Here is a 7,011-nt window from a genome sequence, read left to right on the forward strand (position 1 = left end):
TGCTGTCAAAGATTCAGAGAAACTAAAATCCCTGTGCACTGCTGCTGGAAACATAAAACGGTGCAGCCACAGTGGAAAACAGTGTGGTGGATCCTCAAAAAATTAAAAATAGAATTAGCATATGATTTAGTAATCCCACTTCTGGTATGTAGCCAAAAGGATTGAAAGCATCTAGTGTCCATTTACAATAGCCTAAATAAATAAACAAAATGTGACATATACATACAACAGAATATTATCCAGCCTTAAAAAGGAAGCAAATTCAGATACATGGTATAACATGGCTTAACTTGAGGACATTTGGCTAAGAAAAATCAGCCAGTCACAGAGGATACTGCATGTTTCCATTTATATAAGGTAACTAGAGTTGTCAGATTTATGGAGATAGAAAGTACAATAGTGGTTGGTGGAATCTGGTGGGAGGAGGAAATAGTTTTTTTGTTTGATGGTGTCAGAGACAGCAAGAGCACTGCACAGCACTGCTGTTCTAAGTCCATGTAGTCTTCTAAATTCTTCCCAACTATGCCAGAGTAGGTTCCTTCTTGAACCCTACTCACTACACTAACTGTTGAGTCTGAGCCCCTCTGTCTAGGGCCTGGGTCTTAGATGGAGAAGTCATCTTGGACACTGGGTCTTGGACACTGGGTCTTAGATGGAGAAGTCATGAGAAGTTGTAGGTGTATAAGAATGAATCTTTATTGCAGAAGCCAGTGGCCACTGGCCATCAGACAAAATATTTCTTGATAACAGTGTCCCAATCAGGCAGCTGTACACTAGCTGATAAATACAGCTTTCCCACAAAGCAGCAGCACCTCTAACAGCCCCTGTACCTACAGCTATTTTCTGAGCAGCCGCACGCTGTCTCTAGACACACATTGTAGTGGTATCTGAGCTCTCTGGCTTCAGCAGCTTCTCCTGTCTCCCCTACCCAGCACAATGGTTGGTTAATATAGTAGCTATATCTGAGCTCTCTATGAGCTCTTAGCCTTACATCGTACCAGCTCTCAACTCTGAGCTCTCTAGCCTTTTCCCCTAGCCCACTAGCTGGTTAACAACATGTATATTACTACTTAGACAAAAGAGGCCTCTAGCCAACAATGACATCAATCGTTTGGATTATAGAAGGGATCAGTGACCATGAGATTGTTGTGCTTGCACTTGCTTATGGATCTAGCCATGAACATTTGATTAAGATTCCCATGTTCAGAGTAGCCTTGGCAATCCAGCACACTAACAACAAGGCCGCCACACTCTAATTAGCCTTGACTATCTGGAGACTCTGGTGTGGTTCCAACAAATGGGTACAGAGTTTCAGTTATGGAAAATGAAAAAAAAAAAACTCTAGAGAAGTATGGGCCCACCAATGTCCATATACTTAATGCCACTAAACTGTAAACTAAACAATAGTTATTTGTAATAACTCAGAAATAAAATTCTGCACGTATGGTGTAATTTGGTGTAATTACAATGAATCAGTATCATACTGACTCCTCTATACAACATTCAGATTTTAGAATTTTGAATCAGGTTTATCTTTGCCAAGTATAAAAAATCTACCATATTTTGGTATTTATTTTAAAAACATATGAAACAGGATAAAAGTGCAGACCTTATGGAATATAACAGCATCAGGGCAATTTATTTCGTGATTGTAGGTTGGGTGGTACAGGGACATACTATATAATCTCATGCAATGCTTCTAGGATTGATTAGTCAAGGATAGTGAATAAAACAAATCTGGATTTGGTGAGGCTTAAGGAGATGTGGGTTTGTGGGCATGCACTTCCTCTGCTCCCTGAACCCCAGGGGATCCAAATGAAACAGAAGAATGGCCAGAGGTCAACGAACTACAATAGAAACTTCTGCCAACAATGCAGCCAAAAGACAAAAAGTCAGGGAATCACACGCTTTGACAACCGTGATCACTGAGAAAAAAATCGGGATTTAAGAATCAACAGGCCATAAAGAAGCATTAGGAGAAGTTTCAGTAGAAAACTAAGGCCAGAAGCCAACACCCATAGGGTCGAATAGAGAATGGGTGGTTATGGTATGAATCAGTGGGTGCTCATGACACTTTCTGGGATGATCCACCTGCATTGTGGGTGCCTTTGAGGACATCACTTCATCTCTTTGACTTGAATATCTTCATTTACTTAACATGGTACAGCAATAACTACCTCAGGAAGTTTTTTTCAAAGATTAAATGAAGGATTTTTTTTTTTGTCCCACCAGAAAAGTGAACTTAGCCATTTTTTCTTTGAGAGTGTTGGTGGTGCTTATATCATATGATTGACAGAATCACTTTCTACTTCATTCTACAACTCCTGGGAAAATGATGATGGCAAAGAACTGACCCTGTTAATGGTCTCCCAAACTCTCTGCCTTTGCTTTATGCTGCTTAAACAATAAATGATCAAATGATTTTAATCCTATATAATAAAAGGCTAACATGCAAATAGACCGAACGGTGGAGCAACCGGAACAACTGAACAACCAGTTGCTATGACCTATGACGTGCACTGACCACCAGGGGGCGTGCGCAAAACATGGCAGACGTCGGCCATGGTGGGATGGTGGAGCAGGTGAGCGGGGACGCCAGACCAAGGTGGGCACCAGTCACTGTCATCGGGGCGAGCCTCTAGTGGTTACTGAAAATTCTTTGCTCCCGTACACCATGGTTCCACCCAGTGCTTGCACCCACTGCCAGCGCTGGCCCTGCTCGCACCCACAGCCAACACCAGAGCTGCTGCTCACACCTGCTGCTGGCACCCAGCACCAGTCCCGATCGCTCAGCACCATCAGAGGTTGCGAGTGTCAGCTGCTGGCCCAGATCGCCCCTGAGGGCTTCTCCACCTCCCCCTGCTCCTGAGGGGCAATTGGGGCAGGAGCCGCTGCTCACACCCACTGACAGCATCAACCCTGCTCGCACCAGCTGCTGGCACTGGCCCCAATCGCTCCATGCCATCAGTGGGTGGGAGCTGCGGCACCATCAGTGCATGGGAGCTGCGGCAGTGGGAGCGGGGCTGCCGACAGAGAGGGGACTGGGAGCTGCTGCGGCAGGAGGGGCCGGGCGTGGGCACAAAGGATGGGCCGAGACCCACCCCTGTGTCCACCACAGCCCCGTGGCCACAGTTCCTTTCAAGGTGCACGAATTCATGCACTGGGCCCCTACTATATATATAGAAGGCAAATATGCAAAGTGTCCCCATGAGAATTCGACCGGGAGATCGGGAGTTCGATCGCTTGCTATGACATACACTGACCACCAGAGGGCGGTGCAGAATGTAGGACAGCCCTGGCCAGTAGCCAGAAGGCCCCGATTGGCCCTGTTTGTCAGCCATGCTTAGGGACCCTACCTGTGCACAAATTTTGTGCACCAGGCCTCTAGTTCTTCTATAAAATAAAATGGGAAGAATTTTTGCTTTCCAATAATATTTGAAATAGAAATGGGGAAAAGGGGAGCAATGTGAGAGTGACTAGAAATAAACAAAAAGGAGAGCAGAATGAGCCACATGGTGTGTGTGTGTGTGTGTGTGTGTGTGTGTGTGTGTGTGTGTGTTAGGAGGAGAACTGACAATAAAGACAGCAGAGGGAAATCCTGTGAGAGATAGCTTCTAAGTTTGGGAAATCAGGACAGAGCAGAGACCAGCACCAGTAGGCAACTAATGAGTTAGGTTGAGAAAATAATGAGGGAAAGATATTAGAACAAGAGCTAATGAATCAGTGAAGGAAGTAATATAAAAAACAAACAAACCCATGGACACAGACAGCAATATGGTGATTACCAGAGGGAATGCTGAAGGGGGTGGGGGGAGACAGGTGGAAGAGAGTAAACACAGGATAAATGCTGACGGAAGATGAAATTTTGGACGGTGAATGCACAATGCAATGTGCAGATGATGTGTTACAGAATTGTACATTTGAAACCTATATAATTTTATTGACCAATGTAACCCCAACAAATTCAATAAAAGTGAGCTAATGAAAATAATTATAAACAGAGCTTGGAGAGGCTCTTCCCCTAAATAAGGTAGTCTTTGCCCCCTAAATCAGGTAGTCTTTGCCCCCTCGGTAGCCTCAGAGGGCTCCGTTCTCATTTGGAATTTAACCTTGCCTGTCCAAGATGGAAAGAGAAATCTGTGCAGGTCAGTGCAGCAGTTCGGACTCAGTGCTCAGACTGTGAATTCCTGACTCAATCTCTCATACTTCTTGCTGCCTTCTACTCCCTCCTTTCACTATAACATCAATGTGACCTTATATTTCTCTTGCCTGAAATTCATTTATTATTTATAGTTGTAGGAAATTTTGTGTGATTTTTATCATTCACAACATTATGTTCAAATGTCCTGCTGACTCGAAAGATTTGTAGTAAAAAGCAACAATTAATCCCCAGCCAACTCACAAACATAAGATCAATGTTATTTATGGCTCATATGTTGCAATTGTTTCTGAAGTCACTTGTATTTCATCTGTATGTCTCATTTTCTCTTTTCATTTCTTGCCATGTTTATAGTGGTGAAACAAGGTTGTTTGTCTCCCCAAATGTACATGGATGTTTATTTTCTGATGGTTTAACATGTTTCTTTATCACCTGTACTTCCTACATGCTGGTAGTTATATCTATAGATTGGATGAGAAACACTAACAGTTTTATATTTCAAGGTGGCTTCTGAGTTGGTGCAAAATATTTCTACCAGAGGCACATAATCATTGGCAATGTCTGTTTTTGTGCATTTAGCCACAGAACCATTTCTTAGATGTATTATTTTATTAGGGTTTGCAAACTGTTGGTATTCTAACTCCATCATTCCTGTGTCATTTATTAGGTGGAATGTAGTTAGAAGTAAAATATTGCATAAAGATGTCTGGATTAGAAGTTGGCAAGAATGTGGAATTGGAATTGGCTTAAGGTCAGTCTCTTGCTGAGTCTGCAAGTATGAGGTTTAAGGGACATAGCGAAGATCAGGCATAGAGGTCCGGGGGAGTGAAGTAGCCGTGGCTCCACGTTGAGTTCTTTATCTGGTTGAGGTGTGCTTGATGTTCAGTGGTCACACTACTCATGCAGAGTGAAGACCCACCAGGGCAGAGAGCCTGGGATAATAGGCTTGCTACTTAGCATTAGATTCATGGAAAGGTGTGGGTCATGCTTTATCAAAACTTAGGAGTTCACCATCTTAATGTGTATAGAACTTGCTTCTGGCCACATCTATTACTTCCTTTTTTCTATGTATTTCCTCTTCATCACACTTAGAGTAAGTTTAACTGTGCAAACCACTCCTTGATGAGAAACTCTGGTTTTATTTTATATTCATTATGAAGCTTTAGACAGGTTTAAGCAGCTAAAACACTTCATTCTATTGGAATTGGCAATCTGCAATGGACCCTGAGTGCCGCTCGGTCTTCCTGCTGGGTATGTCAGAAATGCAAAGTCCTGACAGCTTGTTACTATTTATCAAGGTTGATTCAGCAGAGGGGAACCATGAAAATGAGGTAATATCCTGTAGACAGAGAATGGACATGGATCTGCTTACCGCAGAGTGGCAAGTTCCCCAAACTCACGGTCCTTTCCTATAATGCAGCCCTGTGTGTGCTGCCACTCACCTCGGCCCACCTGCATCACATTCCTTGTATGTGGTAGGGCATGAGGAACTGATGTGAATGTGAACTGTGGCTACTGCTTTGCTCTGACTAATAATATCCCCTTTGATACTGAACTAGAAGTTTTGTGTCTTCTGCTACCATTCCTCAAATAGCAAGCAGTCAAATCTTACTGGTTTTTAAGTTTGGTAAAATCCCAGATCCTTCACTGATCTTGAAAATTATATCCAATCTATTGGCAAAATATTTTTAAATTATAGCTTTCTATGCTGGTGGAGATGCCGAGAAAAGGGCACTCTGGTACCATGCTACAGCCTTTGGGGAAGCAATTTGACAATAATAGACATTGGTTACACTTATTGGCAAATTCATTGAATTTTATACATCACATATGTGCGGACTTTACATGTCAAGCATACCTCAAAATCATGGTTTAAAAGGGATAGCCAATATACAATTTATACAAGCATTTTAGTGTGAAATCTCATTTCTGGGAATCTATCCTATAAATATGAGGGTACATAAGGGTATATATACAACAGTGTTCATTAAAGCACTCATCACAATTAATACTGAAAACCATCAAGAGGGTAATCCTTCAAGCTCATGAAGAGAGCAGTTAGATCTCCATCTATTGATCTGAAGATATTCTCATCACGAATTGTTAAGCAACTTCCAAGAAAATAAATGTATAGTGTGACCATTTTTGTGGAAGAAATGACATAAATCGTATGAAACAATCTGATTAACAGAAAGAAGTGGAGAAGCAGAAACAGTAGATATTGACATTGGTTGTCTATTTAGGATGGGGGTGTGGATAGAAAACATCCTTGATGTCTGTTCTAGGATTATGGAGATTGCCGCCTCAGGGAGAAAAGTAATACATTCGCTACTCTAGGTGCATGGGCACCGAAAGGCTTGTTACAGGAAATACTCTAACTTATCCCTGACCTCTGAAGTTTCGCAAGAAGGGCTTTCTCTGGCCCACAATGGCAATCCCAGTGCCTCTTTGGCACACAGACCTGGTAGGTGAATAGGAAGTGAGTACAGTTGCCCGGAGGCACCAGGCCCTGCAAGAAAGAAAAGGGATGGCACCCAGGACCCCTTCAGAAAATGCTACTTAGTAGAACAACCGAGGGGGGGGGGAGGGGGGCGGGGGGGTGTTGGGGGGAACGAGAGCCTAGAGAGAAACTCTGGTGGAATTTCCCTTCCCCTCTCCATCTCTTCCTGCACCCAGGCTCAGCCCCTCATCTTCCCCAAAGCCCCATTCGCAGCACTTTGCTGAGAGGAGCAGCCGCTTTCCCCGCCCTCTGGGCTAATCCCAGGTTCTGGTTTGTCTGGGGTGGGGCCCAATCCTGCAGTGGGCTGGCACACCGAGTCCTGCTTTATTAAGCCCTGGACTTGTGCTGAGGC

The sequence above is a fragment of the Cnephaeus nilssonii genome (genome assembly GCF_951640355.1).
Source record: "Cnephaeus nilssonii genome assembly, chromosome: 19".
In the NCBI taxonomy this organism is placed as follows: Eukaryota; Metazoa; Chordata; class Mammalia; order Chiroptera; family Vespertilionidae; genus Cnephaeus; species Cnephaeus nilssonii.